Raw genomic sequence first — 24,487 nt, 5'->3', positions numbered from 1 at the left:
TCAAAGGTATATGACCCCTAATGTGGACGCATGGAAACTCGAATCTACAGCAAAACACAAAGCGCTGGAGGAACTCAGCAGGTCGCGCTCCATCTCTGGAGAAAATAAGCAGACAACGCTTTGAGTCGGGACCCTTCTTTGAAGAGGGGTACTGACCTAAAAATGTCATCTGTCTGTTCCCTCCACAGTTACAGCCTGACCTGCTATGTTCCTCCAGCACTTAGTCCCCGTAATGTGCTTGTCCTTTGTTCTTCTGACATGCGAAGAACTATAAATGTTTACTTCCTTGCACTGATGTATTAACTGTTATCTTTACATACGTATTAAGTGCATTAGGTGCCATTTCATTCAACTTGTTTCCTCACTCCAACACAGCTCATGGATAATACTCGCACATCGATAGAGAGGCCAGCCATGTCTTCACACATCACTGGAAACTTTCCCGGAGAACGTGTGGCTCCAAGATTCAGAAACAATCACTCATTAACTCCCAAAGCTTGGATGGTCAATTCTGAAGCCAATCGGTGGCGCAGTGGTTGAGCTGCTGCCTTACAGCGCCAGAGACCCAGGTTCAACCCTGACTAAGGGTGCTTGTCTGAACCAAGTTTCTACCTTCTCCCTGTGACCTGCGTGGGTTCTCTCCGGGTTCCTGCCACGCTCCAAAGACGTACAGGTTTGTAGGTTAATTGGCTTGGCTAAATTGTAAAAATTGTCCCTAGTGTGCAGATGTGCGGGGCATCGCTGGTCGGCGCAGACTCAGTGGGCCAAAGGGCCTGTTAACGTGCTTTATCTCTAAACTAAAAAAAAGTCACCAGATGCCCAGCAGCATGCTTTAAAAGAGAAGTACATACATCAAAAATGAAAATGAAAAATCCGTGTGGAGAACTCGGACCGTGATGTGTCCTCTGTGTAAATGTTTATGTGATGTTGAATATCTTTGCAGTAAAGAGACAGAAGAAGAACCATAACAAAAACATGCTGGTTCTTAATATAATAAACAGAGGCTACCTTAGCACAAACCAATGGCACAAAAAGCTGGAGTAACTCAGCGGGACAGGAAACATGTTCCCGATGTTGTGGGAGTCCAGAACCAGGGGCCACTGTTTAAGAATAAGGGGTAAGCCATTCAGAACGGAGATGAGGAAACACTTTTTCACACAGAGTCTGTGGAATTTTCTGCCTCAGAAGGCCGGTTCTCTGGATACTTTCAAGAGAGAGCTAGATAGGGCTCTTAAAGAAATCAGAGTCAGGGGATATGGGGAGATGGCAGGAACGGGGTACTGATTGGGGATGATCAGCCATGATCACATTGAATGGCGGTGCTGGCTCGAAGGGCCGAATTGCTTACTCCTGCACCTATTGTCTATTGAACGATGTGTTACAGTACTTAATTTTAAGCACTGATGACATATCATGAGGCCATGTAGTCATACACAATATCAGCTTTGTATTTTAGAGAGAGACTCAAGTTTGTTATCAAACTTGTAATCAAATTCCTTGCAAAACATACGTGACTAATAAAGTAAGTATGAGTATGTGTAACATTCACACTTAGATCTGTAGATTACAGACAAAAGATATTACTTCTCCGATTTTAACGTTTCCAATTTTAGGTAGCTACTACAAACACCTCTCTTCCCCCTCCTGTTTCACTCCAAACCCCCTCCCCTATCTTTTCCCCCACCTCACCTCCCCACTCTTCTTCCCTGAACCCTGGCTGACCTTGCACCAGTTTCTCTCCTCCCCCTCCCCCTATATTCCTTCCTCCAGCTTCACAATTCACAACCTTTCCATCCTCAAGCTTCACAATTCGCAACAATTTATCATTTTGGGCTCACTGCTGCTTTCTTTTTAATCTCTAGCCTTTGTCCAACCATCTGCCCATCACCTATTACTAATCAGGCTTTGCCCTGCCTCTCCTTTCCTCTCCTCCAGATGTTTTTAACGCGCCCCCTCCCTCCTGCAATCAGTCTGAAGAAGGGTCCTGACCCGAAACGTCACCTATCAATGTTCTCCAGACATGGTGCCTTGCACGCTGAGTCACTCCAGCGTTTTGTGTCTTTGAAAGGTGTTTACAACTAATTGGTGGAGCAAACCAAAATAAAATAACCCCTGGAAGAACTCAGGTCAAATGGCATCTTTGAAGGTCAAACGGATGGTTGAGACCCTGCACTTCAAACTTTCTTTTCTACTGTTTTTCTCAATCAGTCCATTTTACGTTAAAAGATACAGCAGGGCTGTTAGATCATTTAAAAACGACTCACCTCTCTAGGCAGTTCTGGCTGAGTCCAGGCACGTCTCATCCAGTGGCAGTCCTGCCCAATTCTGTGGGTGTGTCTGGTCAGGACTGTCTTATGTAAGTCATATTTGCAGTCTCGCAACAGGAATCTTGAAGGTTTCAGCCTGAGGTTTTTGCCCAAGGATTAGCAGGACAACTTCCTTAAGACAGCACCAAGCTTTGCATCTCCCTGACCTCAAAATCTGTGGCAGAACAGTGAACGGATCAACCCCATTTCATTAATGTTGAAAGTTGGGTGGCACGGTGGCACAGCGGTAGAGTTGTGATGGTCCTTGGATGGATTCAAGGGGGAAGGTAAAGCGACTGGTGTAGCATTTCCCTCCGTAACTCCCTGGTCAATTCATCCCTTCCCACCAAAAACCACCCCTTCCCCTGGCACTTTCCCTTGCAACCGCAGGAAATGCTACACTTGCCTCTTTACTCCATCCAAGGACCCAAGCAGTCTTTCCAGGTGCGGCAGAGGTTCACCTGCACCTCCTCCAACCGCATCTATTGCATCCGCTGCTCTAGGTGTCAGCTGCTCTACATCGGTGAGACCAAGCGCAGGCTTGGCAATCACTTTGCCCAACACCTCCGCTCGGTTTGCACTAACCACCCTGATCTCCCGGTGCCCAGCACTTCAACTCCCCCTCCCATTCCGAATCTGACCTTTCTGTCCTGGGCCTCCTCCATGGCCAGAGTGAGTTCCACTGCAAATTGGGGGAGCAGCACCTCATATTTCTCTTGGGTAGTTTACACCCCAGCGGTATGAACATTGACTTCTCAAATTTCAGGTAGTCCTTGCTTTCTCCCTCCTTCCCCTCTCCTTCCCAGCTCTCCCACAGCTTACTGTCTCCTCCTCTTCCTTTCTTCTCCCCCCCCCCCACACCTCCACATCAGTCTGAAGAAGGGTCTTGACCCGAAACGTCACCTATTCCTTCCCTCCATAGATGCTGCCTCACCCACTGAGTTTCTCCACCATTTTTTGTCTACCTTAGCTACAGACTTGGATTGTTTTCTTTGGAATGCCGGAGGTTGAGGGGAAACCTGATAAAAGTATATCAAATTATGAGAGGCACAGATAGGGTAGACAGTCAGAACCTTCTCCCCGGGATGGAAGAAACTATACAAGGGGGCAAAACTTTCAGGTAAGAGAGACACAATTTAAAGGAAATGTGTGGGACAACATTTCTTTTAAACACAGAGGGATGTGAGTGCCTGGAACATGCTGCAGGACGATGGTTGAGGCAGATACGATTGTAGCATTTGAGATAGGTATAAGGATATGCAGGGAATGGAGGGATATGGATTATGTGCAGGCAGATAAAAGTTGATTTTGGCATCATGTTCAGCACAGATATTGTAGGCCAATGAGCCTGTTTTTATTTATTAACGTAATTTTTTTTTCTAATTGTTTATTATGTTTTAAGGTCCCACATTGGAGATTAATGGTCAAAATTAGAGCACATGGTATTGGAGGTAGGATACTGACATGGATAGAAAATTGATTGGTAGACGGGAAACAAAGAGTAGAGATTAACGGGTCGCTTTCAGAATGGCAGGCTGTGACTAGTTGGGTACCACAAGGCTCGGTGCTGGGACCACAGCTATTTACAATATACATTATTGATTTAGATGAAGGGATTAAGAGTAACATTAGAAAATTTGCAGATGACACAAAGCTAGGTGGCAGTGTGAACTGTGAGGAGGATGCTATGAGAATGCAGGGTGACTTGGACAGGTTGGGTGAGTGGGTCGATGCATGGCAGATGCAGTTTAATGTCGATAAGTGTGAGGTTATCCACTTTGGTGGCAAGAACAGGAAGGCAATATCTGAATGGTGTCAAGTTAGGAAAAGGGGAAGTGCAATGAGATCTGGATGTCCTTGTTCATCAGTCACTGAAAGTAAGCATGCAGGTATAGCAGGCAGTGAAGAAAGCTAATGACATGTTGGCCTGCATAAGAAGAGGAATTGAGTATAGGAGCAAAGAGGTCCTTCTACAGTTGTACAGGGCCCTAGTGATCCCACACCTGTATTGTGTGCAGTGTTGGTGTCCAAATTTAAGGAAGGACATTCTTGCTATTGAGGGAGTGAAGCATGGGTTCACAAGGTTAATTTCCAGGATAGCGGGACTGTCATATGTTGAAAGAATGGAGCGACTGGGCTTGTATACACTGGAATTTAGAAGGATGAGAGGATATCTTATTGAAACATATCCGATTATTATGGGATTGGACATGATAGAGGAAGGAAACACGTTCCTGATGTTGAGGGAGTCCAGAACCAGCGGCCACAGTTTAAGAATAAGAGGTAGGCCATTTAGAACGGAGATGAGGAAAAACCTTTTCACCCAGAGAGTTCTCAATCTGTGGAATTCTCTGCCTCAGAAGGCAGTGGAGACCAATTCTCTGGACGCTTTCAAGAGAGTTAGATAGAGATCTCAAAGACAGCAGAGTCAAGTGATATGGGGAGAAGGCAGGAACTGGGTACTGATTGTGGATGATCAGCCATGATCACAGTGGCTCAAAGGGCTGAATGGCCTACTCCTGCACCTATTGTTATCTATTGAGTGCTGTGGTTACAGACCTGTTATCCCGCTGCAAGCAAGAATGTCTGTTCTATTTCGGTACGCACGACAATTAATACCGTTGGCTCTTCTGGTGCTGTACAGTTCTATGTTCCACGTTCTATGTTCTACGTTCTACACTCATCCCATTCTATTCTCCCCACATTCTCATCGACATCTCGCAGGTTCTATCCCCTGACAGGGGGTAATTTACAAGGGGCCAATTAAGACCCCCAACCAACACGATTTGGAAAGTGAGAGAGAAAAAAAACAGAGAGCGCCAAGAAGTGGAGGTGAACCCACAAATCACGGGGAGAACATAAAAATTCCACGCAGACAGCACCAGAGGTTGGAATTGAACACGGGTTGCCAGTCAGTAACCCCACCAGTTGGGCCATTGTGCCAGTTCTGGATCACTCTGGATCAACCTCAACTTTTCACTTAGACTCCAGATTGAGTCTGGAATCTCGCCAAGTGCAGGTCATCTTTCCATCCTAAATCACATCTCAAATCCTTTCAGCCAAAACTCTTAAAACAACATTCGTTTGCTGACTTTTCAGTTTCCCCGTTCAATACTTGCTTCTGGAGCAGAACAATGTTCTCGGAGGAGAATTTATGGAATTTGTGGAACTTGGATCTCCAATTTGCCTAATGCTTTTAAAACATTGCATGAAGATATTTTGGATAACATTTTGAATTAGGGAGAGCCATGGAAAAAAATGTTTTACCGAGGATACATAGAGGCACATCCAAGTAAATAATAGCTTTTGTGTGATTCAAGAACACAATTGGAAATTGTGAAGAAGCCATGGAAATAGAAAAACTCATTAAGTTTCAAACAATGTTTAAAAAAAAAAAAATAATTACTGACCAAATGTATTGAGCCAAAGGACATTTCTCAGTGCTGTAATATACTGTGACTTTTGGATTTGTTACACTACCTGCCTCAACTACTTACTGGCAACTCATTCCATGTAACCACCACCCTCTGCGTGATGAAGTTGCCCGTCGGGTTCCTATCAAATCTTTACCCTCTCACCTTAAATTTATGCCCTTCAGTGTCTGTTCCCCAATCCTGGGAAAATTGCCCTGCGCATTCACCCAACCTATGCCCCCTTGCGATTTTAAACACCTCTATAAGTTCACACCTCTATCTCCTACACGACAAGGAATAAAGTCCTAGCTTGCCCAATCTTTATCTCTAACCCACTCCCTCGGCTCCTTTTGATATATTGTATGTATCTCAAGTTTTATATTCTACACCAATTGCCATAAAAGCCAGTTGTCCATTAACTTATCATGGACAATATTCCTGAAATTGTAGACGTAAGGCCTATTCAATATGAACTCCTGCATCCTTCTTCCAAATCTTTGCAAATTCCTCAACCATGAACCTAAATATCTCCCCTCTTATTTATTGACTTTACATCGCACCCTTTAAAATGAACGAATGAAGAATATAAATACTTATCTCCTACTTTCTACACTTTCTCTTTCTCTCTCTTTTCTTTTTTTTTACCTTTTCCGCACTTTCTCTCTCTCTCTCCCTTTTTCTTTTTCACACACTATATATCACATGTTTTTCTATTCTCTATTATCTAGTCTCTCTTTCTCTCTTTCATTTAAAATAAAATGAAGCTGTACATAAAATGTAACATGCCAATATATGTTTGGCACCTGAAAAAAGGTGCCACATTATTGTACTAATAAATATATATTTTTTTTTAATTAAAAAAAATAAAAATAAATAAAATAAAAAATGAAATGAACGAATGACTCAAAGTACATCTGTGCTCAATCTCTACAGCCCTGCTTCATCCAATGCATACATTTAGTCTTTCTTCAAGTGAAGAAATAATTCCTTTTATCATTCAGACAGTGAACATTCATGTGAGCAACACGCCTTTTAAATCAGAGGGATACTAACTAATCAGATGGCTTATGTGATGGTGTGAAACTAATTTCCACCAATTTATTGCCCACCTGGTGAAGATGAAAACTCACTGGAGATTATCTATCGCACTGAAATACTCATGAATAATAAAAGGACAAATATAGTGTGAGATGGGCCAGGAAAGTGAAAATTGTGTTGCTTGTTAAAAAGTAATTTGGAATGGTCGGTTTTGAGGATAACAATGCTTAAGCAATAAATCTTTAATACATTTTTGGCCCTGTGTTATAGCAGCAGTGCATAAAGTCAGAAAACCAGGGTCCCGACCTGAAATGTCACCTATCCATGTTCTACAGAGATGATGCCCGACCCACTGAGTTATTCCAGCACAGTGTACCCTTCGAAAACTAGTCAATGCAAACCCTACAATAGTCCTTGTGACGTTTATCCTTTTATTGGCTACAATCAACACTTCAGGTCGACAGTCAGACCCTTTTCCCCAGGGTGGAAATGTCAAAGACTGGCCACACACATTTTTACGGTGTGTGGAGCAAAATTTAGACAAGATGTGTGGGCCAAGTGTTTTTATTTTACACAGAAGGTGGTGGGTGCCTAGAATGCGTTGCAAAGGGTGGTGGAGGCAGATATGATAGTGGCGTTTAAGAGGCTTTTGGATCGGCACGTGGATATGCAGGGAATGGATCGTGTGCAGGCAGAAGGCATAGTTTAACTCAGTATCATGTTCAGCATAGACACTGTGGGCCGAAAGTCCTGTTTCTGCCCCGTGTGATTCTATGATTTATTCTTTCATTTTTTCTCTGAGAAATTCCACATCATAATTTGAATATTAAACTCAGTATATAAGGGCGTGGTATATTTCTCCTAACAAAAGCCACAACCAGCTCCTGAAGCCGACTGGTGATTGTCGGCACAGACAACGGAATAAAAAAAGTAATAAACTATCTTCTGCACAACTTCTTATTTCTAACCCAATTTTATCTAATCTTTCTCCAATTCGGGAACCATGTTATGGACCCCCTATTGACTATCACCATTCTATGGCAAGTTTCTAAAACCTACTTTGTTAGAAGTGCTGGCGTATTCTTCAAATGTTGGATGAAGCATCAGTTCACATCTCTATGTTGCTTTTAATTATTTACTTTGCTCTGACCAACCCAAAACAATAACATCATAGAACAGTACAGCACAGGTACAGGTCCTCCTGCCCACAATATCTGAGCTGAACATGATGCCAAGTTAAACTAATCTCCTCTGCCCACATGTGATCCATATCCATCCATTCCTTGTATATCCATCCTCCTATCTAAAAGCCTCTAAAAGTCTTAAATGCCACTATCTAGAGTCATAGAGTCTTACCGTGTGGAAACATGCCCTTCTGGACCAACTTGCCCACACATGTCCCATCTACACTAGTCTCGCCTGCCTGCGTTTGGTCCATATCCCGCTAAACCTGTCCTATCCATATGATACAAAATGATACGATAGAACTTTATTTATGCCCGGAGGGAAATTGATCTGCCAACAGTCAGGGAAACACAAAAAGCATGAAACACAAAATGTTTCATGTATCCACGTACACGTCTAAATGGTTCTTAAACGTATAGTGATAGTAGCTGCCTCAACAACCTCCTCCGGCACCTCGTTCCATACACCTACCACCCACTGCATGAAAAACTTACCCCACCGGCTCCTATTAAATCCCCCACCCTCACCTTAAACATATGTCCTTTGGCTCTTGATTCCCAATCCTTTTGGCTCTCGATTCCCAATCTCTGGGCAAGAGATTCTGTGCATCTACTGTACCTGATCTATTCCTCTCAAGATTTTGTGCACTCCACCCGGTCTAATCCTCTCATGCCTGCCTCCACCACCACCCCTGGCAGCGCTTTCCAGCAACCTCCATTCTCTGTGTGTAAAAAACATTTGCACTGCACATCTCATTTAAACTTTCCCCCTCTCCCATCAATGCTGTGCCCTCTAGATAAGTAGAGAAGAGGCACAAAATGTGAAGTCGGAGGAAGTTGGAAGGGGATGGGTGAAGGGGGAAGGGTTGTTGTTGGTTAGTCGCCTAAATTTGGAAAATTCAACGGTGATACCATTCCTTGATTTTACTCCACACTCCTGCAAAGTAATGAATCACTTCCTAATCTTCCAAAGCTTTGTGACCTTGTGCTGTCGTCACCGTTCACATTAAGAGGCCTTTGCAGCAATATTGTGCAATTTTCAACTTGCAACTCATTTCTAAGAACGTTGTGCAAGAATTCCCAGAATAATTTCCTCCTTTTTTTTTAATAGATCTATTCTGTCAGAGAGTTCAGAATAAATCTTCTCCCCATTGAAGCATAAATGTACACTTCGTCATATAAAAATATGGGATATTATTGTAACTGTGCTTATCAAAACTTGAATTGCCTTTTTCTTTTTGTTCCATTATAGAATACAAAGCAAACAAGCTATGCTCTAATAATCAAAATGTTTTCTCAGCAGTTTAGCACCATCTGTACATCTTAATTATTGTTAATACCCAAACAAAGGTGAACTCCAATGATAATCAGATTAATCTTTATTTTATTGGAATATCAACAACCATTGATATTCAATGGTAGAGTTGGTGCCAGAGACCCGGGTTTGATAGTGACGAGGGGCGCTGTCTGTATGGAGTTTGTATGTTCTCCCTGTGACCGTGTGGGATTTCTCCAGGTGTTCTGGTTTTCTCCCACACTCCAACCACGTACAGGTTTGCAGGCTAACTGGCCTTGGTGATATTGTAAATTGTCACTAGTGTTTAGGATAGTGCTAGTTTACGGGGGTCGCTGGTCTGCGCGGACTAGGTAGGCCGAATGGCCTGTTTCCTGCGGTGCATCACTAAACTAAACTAATAAAAAAACACAAAGAAGCTCGTGATTTATCACAGAACCTAGAGCTGTACAATATAGAGGAGATCATTTTGTCTTTGTCTCTGCTAACCCTTTTAAAGGGCCATTCACTGAATCGTGAAAAATACAGCACAAAATACAGCCCATCATGTCCAACATTCGCCCATTAACACTAATCCTGTGTTCGTCACATTTTTTATTCTCCCACCTTCTCGTCAGCTCGGCCCAGATACCAGCACTCACCGACACCCTGAGGGCAATTTACACGAACCAAACCGCGCATGCTTGAACATGCCAACAAATGCTCATCATAGGTTAACCTACTAATTCCTAGGATCATTCTTGTAAACCTCCTCTGGACCCTCTCCAGAGCCAGCACATCCTTCCTCAGATATGGTGCCCAAAATTGCTCACAATATTCCAAATGCGGCCTTACCAGCACCTTGTGCTCTGAGGCATCAGCTCTACTAGCTGAGCTGCCCGATCCCCACTTCTCCACGTTTTACTGCATTTTTTAACTATAGATCCAATTCCCTATTGAAAGTTACTTCCATCACATTTCAGGCTGTGTTGTAAAGAACATAATAGCTTGGCACCTAAACGGGATTCCCCTCCCTTCTCCCCCACCCTCCATGTTCCTCCCACCTCTACATTCCCCATCAGTTGCTTTATTCGAGTTCTGGTATAACTCACCTGACTGCCAGTGAAAGCAATACTGCCAAGCATCTTTATCAAACCCAAGATGCTTTAACAAGAAGCTTTAACGAGTTAGGAATGGATAAAGTCACAGAACACGGAACACTACAGCACAGGTATACGACCTTCAGCCCACAATGTCCACACCAAACGTATTGCCGTTAAAATAATCTCCTCTGCCTTTCATTTCACTGCACATCTTGTATGTGTATGTGACAAATAAACTTGACTTGACTTGACTTGCACATGGTGCATATCACTCCATTCCCTGCATATCCATGAGCCCTTGAATGCCACTATCGTATATGCCTCCACTACTACCCCCAGCTGCGGGTTCCAGGCACCCACCACCTTGCCTGACCCGCTCAGTTACTCCAGCACTTTGTGTTTTTTTGTTTTTGTAAATCAGCATCTGCAGTTCCTTGCAGTTCCTCCCTTAAATTGAAACCAATTCTGTTTCCCTCTTCCTCTCCTGTATCCGATTCTGTGAATCTCCAACTATGTTTTCTTTATTTGTGTCTTTACGGCCACAGACTGAATCTAACGTGTCACAGGAGAACATACATTAACTTGCTACCAAAATATACAAACTCATGTTTACCTGGATTGACTTGGCAAGTGAATTACAATGCAGACAAATACAAGGTTGTATATTTTACCAGCAAGTCTAAGTGAGGTAAAATAACACAAGACATCTCGGAGCACAAATATAGCAATCTCAAAAAGTTACACCCAAGGTTAGCAAAGCCATAAAGTGAATCCTGCCCAAGGATTTATTGCTGGAGAAACATAATATTTGAAAAGAAGAAAGTTATGGGTGTCAGGGGTTTTAAGAGGGAGATGAAGAATTTCTTTAGTCAGAGGGTGGTGAATCTGTGGAATTATTTGCCACAGAAGGCAGTGGAGGCCAAGTTAGTGGATATATTTAAGGCAGAGAAGGATAGATTCTTGATTATTACGGGTGTCAGAGGTTATGAGGCGAAGGCAGGAGAATGTTAGGAGGGAGCGATAGATCAACCATGATTGAATGGTAGAGTAAACTTGAAGGGCCGAATGGCCTAGGTCTGCTCCTATTACATCTGACCTTATACTAAACCTGTGTCAAACCTTTGGTACACAACACATGGATCGTTCCATAGAGTTCAGGTTGTTATATTTTAGAAAGAATATAGAAACACTGCCCAAGGTGAAAAGAGGACAGACAAGACGAATGTTAGATGAACAAAGTGAGCGCATCTTCCCTCAAGAATGGAAGGTTGGTGACCGAAAAGAACTCTTTAAAATGATGAACGGTTTTGATAGAGTGAATGTACAGAGAGAATGTTTCTTCTTGTAGGCAAGAGCAAAGACAAAGACAGTCAATATGAGCGTCAACTAAAAGTTAGTCAGGAGTTTTAAAGACTTTAGAGATGTACGTTGTATCTCTAAATCTCCTTCTGGCCCACCCAGTCCGCGCTGACCAGCGATCCCTGCACACTAACAGTGGGGATAATTTACAATTTTACCAAGCCAATTAACCTACAAACCTGTACGCCTGTGGAGTGTGGGAGGAAACCGGAGCGCCCACAGAAAACCCACACAGGTCATGGGGAGAATCTGCAAACTCCATACAGACCGCAGCCGTAGTCAGGATCGAACTTGGGTCTCTGGCGCTGTGAGGCAGCAGCTCTACCGCTGCACCACTGTGCCGCCTGTTAAGAAGACATTTCTCCAAAATGAGGAAATTCACTCCCTCATGCAGCAAATACAAATGGGCATAAACATCAGCACACAGTGGTCGGCTGAATGGCCTGTATCAGTGTCAGTTTAGTTTAATTTAGTTCATTATTGTCATGTGTATCGTGGTACAATGAAAAGCATTTTGTTGTGTGCCAACCAGTCACCAAAATGACTAAACATGATTACAATCAAGCTGTCCACAGGGCACAGATACAGGATAAAGGGCACAACGTTTAGTGCAAGATAAAGTCTAGAAAAGTCAGATTAAAGATTGTTCGAAGGTCTCCAATGATATTGATTGAAAGATATAGTGTGGAGAGAGACCCGTGCCAACCCAGTCCGTGCCAACCATCATACTGTTATCCCACATTTGCATCAAACCATTCACTCTGTTTTCCCACTTACGTGTCCACTTGCAACACATTAGGAACAATTTACAACTAACCTACAAGCTCGCATGTCTTTGGGATGTGATTTGATTTTAAATTTACGTTTTAAGTTTCTAATCAAAAAACTGCAAAGCCAACATAAAATGTTTTGAAAAATTAAACCATTTTGACAGATTTATCAATTCATTTATCATGCTATCTGAAAAGATGGGCTGGCTGTACTCTCTGTGTGCAGCCTCAGTTAAGTTTCGTTCAGAGATACAGCATGGAAACACCTAACCCACGTCCACCATTGAACACTAGTTCTATGCTATCCCACATTCCCATCCAGTCCCTCCACATTAGGGGCAATTTTACAGCTATCAATTACAAACACGCACATCTTTGGGATGTGGGAGGAAACTGCAGTACCATCAGAAACCCTCACGTTCACAGGGAGAACGTGCAAACTCCACACAGACAGCGCCTGAGATCAGGATCGAACCCGGGTCTCTGGCACTGTGAGGCAGTAGCACTACCAGCTATGCCACCGTGCCTATATACTATTACATAATTCTATTTAATCCACTTTAAAAACTTCAGTCTAGTCTTTCCAACAGTATTATGTAATCAGACTTTGATGGAAAATTTTAGACAGCTCATCATAAATCATCAACAAAAAGAGAGAAGTAATACAAATAAAAATAAACAAGGGTTAGATCATTGAAAGTTGATTGTGTAAACAAAACAATTGTCATGCTTTGATTCTCATTTAAGAGGCAGAAATGAAGGGTTACGTCCAGAGAAATAAATGCATACTTCATATAATTAAGTTGTCAAATTTCCCTGCTAACTTAAAACATGGAATGTTAAAACTGTCAACATGGATAAAAGCTAAATATAAATTTCACATTGAAATGTCTTATCTTCCTCCAACATCCCAAAGACTTGTGGGCTTGTAGTTTAACTGTCCTTTTTAAAATTGTTTTTTGTATGTGGGGATGGACGAGAAAGTGGGATAATGTAGATAATGTCAGGAGCAGCACGGTGGCGCAGCGGTAGAGTTGCTTCCTTACAGCGCCAGAGTCCCGGGTTCGATCCTGACCACGGGTACTGTATATATGGAGTTTGTATGCTCTCTCTGTGACCACGTGGGTTTTCTCTGGGTGCTCCAGTTTCCCCCCACACTCCAAAGACGTACAGGTATGTAGGTAAATTGGCTTGGTAAATGTGAAAATTGTCCCTAGTGTGTGTAGTAGGAGAGTGTTAAAATGCGGGGGTCGTTGGTCGGCGCGCACTGGTGGGCCTTTTTCTGCGCTGTATCTCTAAACTAAATAAACGAAAAAAACTCAGTTCCTGGGACTTTCTCAATCTCAACAAAGTTTTCTTGTCAGCCACATAGTTGTTTAAATAACCCTCTGATCACTGCTGTGTTTTACAGATATGATTGCACAATGTATTTCTGGAGAAAGCCCAAAAATATGTGCTTCCGTTTACCATTGTCTGCTATAGTATTTTGAAGGCTTTAAGAGGTTGAGCAATTTAAAATTAGCGTAAAATATAACTTTTTTTCAAACATAAACTTAGTTTGTAATTAAATATATATACAAAACAAAAACCATGCAAAAACTCTTTATTCTCAATGGCTTTGACATCCACCATCATGAAGTGCTGGTTATGGATCGTGTTAACTCCAACCAGCCTACCCAGCGAGCTTTGATCCACTGCAATTCACTTACTGCCATAACAGGTCCAGGGCTAATGCCTTCTCCCTGGCCCTACACTCATCCCTGGAACATCTGGATAAGAAGGACACCTACTTTAGACTCCTACTCAGACTAGAGCTCTATTTTCAATACCATCATCTCAACCAAGCTCATCTGCAAACTCATGGAACGTGGGAGTCAGCACTCCCCTCTGCATCTGGATCTACAACATCCTGACCAACAGACCACAATCAGTGGGGATCTGTGACAAATCATCCTCTACGATAATCCTCAGCACTAGTCGCCCGCAAGGATGAGTTCTCAGCCTCCTACTATACCCCTTATACAGTCGTGACTGTAGCCAAATGCCAATCGGACTCAATGTACAAGTTCGCAGATGGCACCACGGTGGTGGGCCGGATATCGAATAAAGGCAAGACGGAGTACAGAGCGGAGATTGAGAACCATGTAACTGGAAATAAAATCAGAACTAAACATAGCTGAAGGGCAAGGCTTTTTCTATCCAACCTATCTATTTGTTCACAGAAACCATATCATTCACCTGGGACCTAATCACTGAATATGGACCAAATGCGGGCAGTGTAGATAGGGCATATTGGTCGGCATGAACAAGTTGGGCCAAAAGGACTGCTTCTGTGATGCATGACTACGATTTCCATTTCCATGTTGGAAGTTAAGCAGAAAATAGGGTCATTTTATAACCAGAGCTGCAATTAGAATGTTAGAGCTGCTGCTCGAGACCAGGGTTTGATCCCGACTATGGGTGTTGTCTCTGCGGAGTTTGTACGTACTCCCTGTGATCGCGTGGGTTTTCTATGGGTGTTTTGGTTTCCCCCCACATTCCAAGGATGTGCAGGTTTGTGGTTAATTGGTTTGTAGGTTAAAATGGCCCCTTGTACGTAGGATGCGAAAGTGGGACAATATTGAAGTAGTGTACGGGTGATCGATGGTCGGCGTGGACTCAGTGGACCAAAGGCTCTCTTTCCATCCCTAAACTAAACGAACATGAAATCGATCCGTCTCTTCAGATATCTATTTTGTTGATATTATTGGTTGTAATGGCTGCTGGAATGTATTCTGTTGCAAGGTTATGTAAGCCCAGAGGCTCATTGCTTCCTTTTACACAGGAAGGTTCATTACTTTGTCAAGCATTACAGGAAAGAATGGGACTGCAGTTCAGGTTTCCACAAGGTCCAATCTGAGATCCTGCCTATCAAAGCAAGCCAGGTTTCTTTTTGCACTTTTTTTTTCGTTACTGGCATTTAGGTCTTGCTCCTGTTGCCAAATTATTGAAAAATGCAAGTCATGGGAGCAGTCATAATACCGGCTGATTAACCCATTATAATCATGGTGAACTCCAGGAAATAGACATAGAAAATAGGTGCAGGAGTAGGCCATTTGGCCCTTCGAGCCTGCACCGCCATTCGTTATGATCATGGCTGATCATCTAACTCAGTATCCCATCCCTGCCTTCTCTCCATACCCCCTGATCCCTTTAGCCACAAGGGCCACATCTAACTCCCTCTTAACTATAGCCAATGAACTGGCCTCAACTACCTTCTGTGGCAGAGAATTCCACAGATTCACCACTCTCTGTGTTCTCATCTCGGTCCTCAAAAGACTTCCCTCTCATTCTTAAACTGTGACCCCTAGTTCTGGACTTCCCCAACATCGGGAATAATCTTCCTGCATCTAGCCTGTCCAACCTCTTAAGAATTTTGTAAGTTTCTATAAGATCCCCCCTCAATCTTCTGAATTCTAGCGTGTACAAGCCGAGTCTATCCAGTCTTTCTTCATATGAAAGTCCTGCCATCCCAGGAATCAGTCTGGTGAACCTTCTCTGTACTCCCTCTATGGCAAGAACGTCTTTCCTCAGATTGGGAGACCAAAACTGTACGCAATACTCCAGGTGTGGTCTCACCAAGACCCTGTACAACTGCAATAGAACCTCCCCGCTCTTATACTCAAATTCTTTTGCTATGAAAGCTAACATACCATTTGCTTTCTTCACTGCCTGCTGCACCTGCATTCCTACTTTCAATGACTGGTGTACCATGACACCCAGGTCTCGTTGCATCTCCCCTTTTCCTAATCTGCAACCATTTAGATAAGAGTCCGCTTTCCTGTTTTTGCCACCGAAATGACCGCCTCTTCCAGTTTGCAAAGACATGCAAGATCATGCAGCCTAACAATCCACGACGTCCACGCATCTTCTCTCACTCTTCCTTATCTCACAGCCTTTTGTCTTCTCATCTCTGGCACTGGCCCAACCATCTTCCAATCAACACCCCCACCCCCTTCACCTGTATCCACCTCTCACTTACCAGGTTTTGTCCTGTCCCATCTCTCTTACAGCTTTCTCTCCCTTAATACAATCAGTCTGAAGAAGGGTTCCCACCCTTTCATGTCCTCCAGAGGTGCTGCCTGGCCCCTCTAAGTTACGTCAGGACTTTGTGCCTTATTCTGTAAGCCAGCATCTGCAGCACTTTGTGTCTGACCTCAGGAGTGTTGCGCGTGTGATTTGCAGCCTCTCCCTATAACTGCATGGATCAAAACCAAATGCTTAGGTCTACAACCATTACTGTAAACTGTAAACTTCCCCTCAGTGTAGATAAGTGGTAAAGAAACCAGAGGGCACTCGACAGACAGGGAAGTAGATGCTGGAGTGCAGAGAAGTAAGGGAAGGCAGGAATAGCACTGATGGGATAAGGAATTATCATTGATCAGATGGGCCAAACATCATTTATCTATGTTGCAGTCTGTAAAACATGCACATTAACACTTTACTCAATGTCACTAAAATAAATAACGGTCATTAGAGGAAATAGTTGAGGCAGATACAATACCAACAATTAAAGGATGGTTACATGGATTAGAAAGGTTTAGAGGAATATGGGACAAACTGAGGTAAATGACATGTAGAAACAAAGAACTGCAGATGCTTGTTTACCAAGGAAATACACTAAAATGCTGGAGTAACTCAGCGGATCAAGGAGCATACCTGGAGAACATGTTTCGGGTCGGGACCCTCAAAGGAAGACACAAAATGCTGGAGCAATTCAGCAAGTCAGGCAGCGTGCCTGGAAAACTGGATAGGTGACAAATCAGACCAGCTTAGGTGGGGCATCCAGGACAACATGGGATGGATTTGGCCAAAGGATCGGTTTCCATGCCGTGTGAGTCTATGACGTGAATATTGCCTTGCTTTTTGTTCTGCACAAATTAATGAAGGGTTTTGAAAGATTGAATACAAAGAAGACGACTATGTAAGATCGTGAACAAAAATCTCATAGGGGATTTAGAAGAAATGTATTTTTCCTGAATGTGGAATTCAAATCTACAAGCAGAAAACAATGCAGATACACTTAAAGCTAGAATGGACATAAACATCACCACAAAATGGTTGGGCTAAATGGCTTGCTTCAGTGTTGTATATTGACTGAAAAATACAGCATGGAGACAAGCCCTTTGGCCCACTGATTACACTAGAACCATCGATCACCCATTTATCCGAGTTCTATGTTATCTCACTTCCCACACACTAGGGGCAATTTACAGAGGCCAATTAGCTCACAAACACACACGTCCTTGGGACGTGGGAGGAAACCAGAGTACCTGGCGAACACCACACAGCCACAGGGCAAATGTGCAAACTCCACACAGGCAGCAACCAAGGTCAGGATCGAACCCGAGTCTCTGACTCCGTGAGGCAGCAGCTCAACCAGCTGTGCCACTGTGTCTATAACTTACAGAATTCCATTTGATGCACATTCAATCCTTGGACAAGCCTTTCAAACATTAAGTATTACGTGATTAGGCTGTGGTGGAAAATTTTAGCTAGCTCATCATACATAGAAAAGCAATACAAAATAAAAATAAACAAGCATTAGTTCATTGAAAGTTTATTGCAGAAACATAAAACTGATATGCTTTGACCCTCATCTTAGAGATACGAGTTAATGATTATATTCAAGGAGATCAATCCATGCCTCATATAAGTTGTTAACTTTCCCCTGCTAAACTTGATAAAGTTTAGTTGCGTTTATTAATGGGGTATAATGCGTATCGGGGTATAATGAAAAGCTTTTTGATTGCGTGCTATTCAGTCAAAGAAAAGACAATATGTGATAACAAGCAAGCTGAAAAAAAGTCTTGACCCGAAACATCACCCATTCCTTCTCTCCAGAAATGCTGCCTGTCCCACATTACTCCAGCATTTTGTGTCCACCTATAACAATCAAGCCGTCCCCAGTGTACAGATAAAGGATAAAGGGTACAGCATTTAGTGCAAGCTAAAGTCAGATAACGTCTGATTAAAGGTCTTCAATGAAGTAGATGGAAGGTCAGGGCTGGGAAGAAACGGTCCCTAAGTCTGGAGATATGGATAGGAGGTCGAAGTTGGGAGGTCATGTTACAGTTTCATGGAACGCTGGAGGATGAGGGGTGATTTTACAGTTAGGGTACAAAATCATGAGAGGAATTGATCGGGTAGACGCACCGAGTCTTTTGCCCAGAGTAGGGGAATCAAGAACCAGAGATCATAGGTTTAAGGTGAGAGGGGGGGAAGATTTAATGGGAACCTGAGGATAACTTTTTTTACACAAAGGGTGGTGGCTGTTTGGAACAAGCTGTTGGAGGAGGTAGTGGTGGCAGGTATCATCGCAACATTTAGACAGTTGTGTGGACAGGGTAGGTTGAGAGGGATATGGGCCAAAAGCAGGCAGGTGGGACTAGTTTAGATGGGGTATATTGGTCGGTGTTGGCAAGTTGGGCCGAATGACCTGTTTTCACGCTGTACGACCCTATGTATGCGTTTACAAACTTCTGTACCTCTTGTCTGATGAGAGAAGGGAGAAGAGGGAGTGACCGGGGGAGGCTTGTTACAATCTGTTAGCAAGGGTAACATGTGAATGTAAATTTAACATTGAAACATCTATTTCTGAATGAAGTGTTTGGATAATGTTGTAAATTAGGAAGAATTAATAAAAACACTGTGGGTGCAGAGAGAGCCACATGTATCCAGCCCATGGATTTTGTATGGCCCTCACATGCCAATGAACATTTGCAATTGCAAAGAAGCCATGGAAATCCTGCAATGAAAATGTATTCATTTTTAAATAATGCTTTTTGTAAGTAATTACAGACTAAGTTTAGTTTAGTTTAGAGATACAGTGCAGATACAGGCCCTTCGGCCCACCGAGTCCGCAACGACCAGCGACCCCTCCCCCCCACCCGGCACATTAACACACACTAGGGACAATTTTACATTGATACCAAGCCAATTAAGCAACAAGCTTGTACGTCTTTGGACTGTTGGTGGAAACCGAAGATCTCAGAGAAAACCCACGCGGTCACGGGGAGAACGTACAAACTCTGTACAGACAGCACCCGTAGTCGGGATCAAACCCAGATCTCTGGCGCTTTAAGACAGCAACCTTACCGCTGCGCCACTGTGCCACCCCCCTACATGCATAGTCATGGTATGCTGAAGGGTCGGTTTTCTGTGGATACGAGGAACTGCAGATACTGGAATCCTGAGCAAAATACAAAGTGCTGGAGGAACTCAGCGGGTCAGTCAGCATCTGTGGAGGGAATGGACAGATGTAATTTTGCGTCGGGACCCTTCTTCAGAATCCAAAGAAGGGTGCCAACCCAAAACATCATCTGTCTATTCCCACCCTAGATGCTGCCTGGCCCACTGATTTCTTCCAGCACTTTATGTTTTTACATTTTCTCTATGCTGTGAGACTCTATGACTATGAAGCCATTTAAAACAAATCAGGAATTTAATTCAGTGAAGTGCCCTCAACCACGCTGTATGAATGCACATTATTAGTTGTTGCTGACGCGATTTGCCAGTAATTCCCTGCTTTATGTTTCCCAATGCCAACCTTGTCAAGTACAGAATTTCTTATGCAACTGTGGAAATTACAGCAGTGGGAACAAGGCATCGTCACAAAATCTAAAAATCTTATCACAGCTTCCTATGCCAAATATTGATACTGTGTTATTCATATGATGTACCAACATACAGATAAAAACTTAATTTGTGCGCTCTCCAGGCAAATTATACCATACCTGGGTACAATCAAACCGTACTCAAGTCTAACGGGTCGTGCAAAGTCAAAGTAGACAGAGTTCAGGACATTGTCTCACAGGGGTGGAGAAAGTGCAGTTAAAAAAAAGTGCATGTGCCACAGTGCAGTAGATTGGAAGATCGGGAATACATTTTTTATTTATGAGAAGGCAGACACAAAATTCTGGAGTAACTCAGTGGGTGAGGCAGCATCTCTGGAGAGAAAGAATGGCCGACGTTTCGGGATGAGACCTTTCTTCAGAGATCCGTTCCATAATCTAATAACTGAGGGGAAGAAGCTGTTCCTGGCTCTGGTGGTACGTGCTTTCAAGCTTTTGTATCTTCTGCCGAACAGGATGGGGGGGAGATGTGAAAATTGGTTTGAATATGTTGGCTGCTTTCCTGAAGCAGCATGAAGTGTAGATGTAGATTGGGAAGGTAGCTTTAGGATGGATTTAATCTCTCCTGACACCCATTCTAAATAACCTATACACTGTTGTTGTAAACCCCAGAAGCTATAACTTTAGTCTGCTCTATTGCACTTTATATCAAAATTTTAAACATCCACCATTGCATTGGTGATGATTTGAGGAGTTTATAAGGTCATAAAGTCATAAGGAATAGGAGTTGATTTAGGCCATTCGGCCCATCAAGTCTATTCCGCCATTCAATCATGGCTGATCTGTCTCTCCCTCTGAACCCCATTCTTCTGGCTTCTCCCCATAACCTCTGACACCTGCAGTAATCAAGAATCTATCCATCTCTGCCTTGGCCTCTCAGGGACACCTGTGGCAAAGAATTCCAAAACAGGCAGTGCCCATGAGCCTGTTGAGTTCCCCCCTTTGCTCTTGGATGCCCCCCCGCCAGATCCCCTTCGTTCTCAACAACATGGTCTTCTTGATGGTCTTTAAAAAGTGGCCAAGTCTATGCACAGTTAATGAGTTGGTTTTGATTTTCCACAGTGTCTGGTTACAGCAAAAGTTTAATTAGATTGGAAAATAACACATGCAACTACATTGATCAGAAAGAGATTCAGAAAGCTGGAGCCATTTAGCTTAGTTAACATCAGTCATAGACAAAGCAAGTGCACGTTTCTGTGCTGTACAACTCCAGGACCCTCGTGGATATTGTAGAAAATAAAATCTCATAAGGATAACAGGTTCGCACGGAATGTAGACTGGTGGGCTGATAGGAATCAGAGATTAGGCACAAGTACAAATTGCCAATAACACTTGCTCCCTGACAACCATTAACATGGAAGCACCTCAAGGCTGTATACTCAGTTCCCTGCTCTACTCTCTATACGCTTGACTGTATCACAGCTTAGCATGGTAATTGCTGTGCCCAACACCACGGGATATCGCAGAGTGTCGCTCCTTTCTCTCCCCTCTCCCATCGGGCAAAAGGTATGGAAGTGTGAAAACGCACACCTCCAGGTTTTGGGACAGTTTATTCCCAGCTGATATCAGGCAGGGGCAGCACGGTGGCGCAGTACAGTTGCTGCCTTACAGCGCTCACAGCGCCAGAGATCCGGGTTCGATCCTGGCTACGGGTGCTTGTCTGTACGGTGTTTGTACGTTCTCCCCCTGACCTGTGCGGGTTTTCTCCGCGAACTTCAGTTTCCTCCCACACTCCAAAGACGTACAGGATTGTCGGTTAATTGGCTTGGTGTAAATGTATAAATTGTCCCTAGTGTGGGCTAATGTTAATGTGCGGGGATCGTTGGTCAGCACGGACTCCGTGGGCCGAAGGACCTGTTTCCACACAGTATTTCTAAACTAAAATAAACAAAGCTGAACCATCCTCCCAACAACTAGAGAACAGTACTGAACTATCTACCTCGTTAGAGACCCTCGGACTATCTTTGATAGGATTTTACTGGCTTTATCTTGCATAACGTTATTCACATTATTCCCTTTATCATGTATCTATACGCTGTGGATTGATCGATTGTAATGGTATTGTCTTTCCGCTGACTGGTTAGCACGCACCAAAAGGTTTTCACTGTATACGTGACTATAAACTAAACTCAAACTCAATTCAAACTCAAGAGTGGTTGATGCAGTCCAGTCCATCTCACAGACCGTCCCATCAAAACCATTGACTCCATCTACACTTCACTCTTACTTGGGAAAGTAGCCAATATAAGCAAGAGAGGCACTGAGAGGCACAGTGGCACAGCGATAGAGTTGTTGCCTTACAGTGCCAGATACCCGGGTTCGATCCAGATTTATGGGTGCTGTCTGTACGGAGTCTATACGTTCTCCCCGTGACCTGCGTGGGTTTTCTCCGGGTTCTCCGGATTCCTACCCACACTCCAACGACGCACAGGTTTGTAGGTTAATTGGCTTGGTATAAGTGTAAATTGTCCCTAATGTGTGGGTTGTAGGTGTGCGGGGATCGCTGGTCGGAGCGGACTCGATGGGCCGAAGGGCATGTTTCCGCGCTGTATCTCTAAACTAAAAAAAACACTCGCACTCCGGTTATTCTCCTTGCTCCTTTCTCCCGCCAATCACAAGATACAAAAGCTTGACTGTACATACCATAAGATTCCTGAACAGCTTCTTCCCCTTGTATGTATGCTTTTCAAAAGGCAAAAAAAAGGCACACAGTGCTGGAGTAACTCAGCGGGTCAGGCAGCCTCTCTGGAGAACATGGATAGGCAACACTGCAGGTCAGGACTCTTCTTCAGACTGATTGTAATCGGGTGGGAGAAAGCTGGAAAAGAGGTGTGGGCGGGACAAAGTCTTGCAAGTGATAGGTGGATACAGTTGAGGAGGGGTTTAGTTGAGTAGATGGTTGGACAAAGGCCAGAGATATAAATACAAGATCTAGCACTAAATGTTGTGCCCTTTATCTGCACACTGTGGACGGATTGATTGTATTCTTGGGTAGTATTTTCTTTGACTGGATAGCATGCAAACAAACGCTTTTCACTGTACCTTGGTACGTGACCATATTAAACTCAACTAAAGGATAGACAAGGCTTTAAATGTGAAGCTAGAGGAAGGGATATAAGTGGAAGGGATGCGGGGCACCCCCACCTCTCTTCTAACTTTCTGCCCCCACCATAATCAGTCTGAAGAAGGATCCCGACCCGAAACTTTGTCTATCCACACTCTTCAGAGTTGCTGCCTAACCAGCTGAGTTCAATTCAGTTTAGAGATACAGCGCGGAAACAGGCTCTTTCGCCCATCAAGTCTGCGTTGACCAGCAATCCTCGCACACTTATTCTATTCCAACACACACACACACACGACAAATTACGATTATACCAAGCCAATTAACCTACAAATCTGTACGTCTTTGTAGTGTTGGAGGAAACCAGAGCACCCGGAGAAAACACATGCAGGGTCACGAGGAGAACGTACAAACTCCGTACAGAGAGCACCCATAGTCAGGATCGAACCCAGGCCTTTGAAGTGCAACTACTGCTGCGTTACCGTGCCACCCTAGTTACTCCAGTACTTTGTGTCTTTTTTTGTAAACCAGCATCTGCAGTTCCCTGGATATGCATTTAAGAGGATTTTAGCTGGGCATATAAATTAATTTAATGTGGCAACATTAACAGCACGGACATTGTGGGCCAAAGGGCCTGGTATGTGCAATACTGTTCTATGTCTAAAGATAGTTACAAAAAGCAGCAGTAACACAGCGGGACAGGCAGCATCTCTGGAGAGAAGGAATGGATGACCTTCTTCAGACTGGTCACAGTTCCTTCCTACACACTGTCCTGTGTCCTATGTTACATGGGAGTGGCTGCATTTCATAGAATGAGCTCAATGGGCCGAATGGCCTGCTTAGGTGCTGTAACAAAACTGTCACCGTCCGAGAGTCAAGACTCAAGCAAGAGAGTTTTGCTGTCATATGTCCCAGATAGAAACAATGAAATTCTTACTTGCAGCAGTACAACACTGCCGCAACTGTGCAGGCACTGAGTTTGTAGGAAACGAAGCAGCGACTTACTTGACCGTCGGCGTGGGATCCGGGCAGCACCAAAGCAAACTCCAGCCGAAGCAAAGCACTGGCCCGGTCGATTGAACAGACACACACACACCAGAGTTAGTTGTGTCGGAAGCGACTGCAGATGCAGCTTTACACCGAAGATGGACACAGAAAGCTGGAGTAACTCAGCGGGACAGGCAGCATCTCTGGAGAGAAGGAACGGGGGGCGTTTCGGGTTGAGACCCTTCTCTATCACCAGAATCAGCCCTCGTCTTCCGCCTCCTGTTAGTCTATGGGTGGGGGGGAGGGGGAGAAGAGAGAGG

General features: G+C 43.7%; 1 protein-coding gene across 5 annotated transcripts in view; it reads right to left on the bottom strand.

Moving 5' to 3' along the window:
• The window catches only part of LOC129711145 (phospholipid-transporting ATPase IC-like), a 108,238-nt gene that overhangs the window by 67,530 nt on the left and 16,221 nt on the right, over positions 1-24,487 (bottom strand). Inside the window, exon 1 of one of the 5 annotated variants that reach the window (XM_055658578.1) lies at positions 24,186-24,429. The exons of 3 other annotated variants lie outside the window; for them this stretch is intronic. The gene's annotated coding sequence lies outside the window, so the exon portion shown is untranslated. Of the gene's footprint in view, positions 1-2,264; positions 2,501-24,185; positions 24,430-24,487 lie in introns of those variants that run through there. One more of the 5 variants, XM_055658580.1, reaches the window with a different exon arrangement.

This window comes from Leucoraja erinacea, chromosome 29 (genome assembly GCF_028641065.1).
Source record: "Leucoraja erinacea ecotype New England chromosome 29, Leri_hhj_1, whole genome shotgun sequence".
Taxonomy (NCBI): Eukaryota; Metazoa; Chordata; class Chondrichthyes; order Rajiformes; family Rajidae; genus Leucoraja; species Leucoraja erinaceus.
Note: the sequence above shows the minus strand (reverse complement) of the source record. Positions and strands in the feature narration are given on the sequence as shown.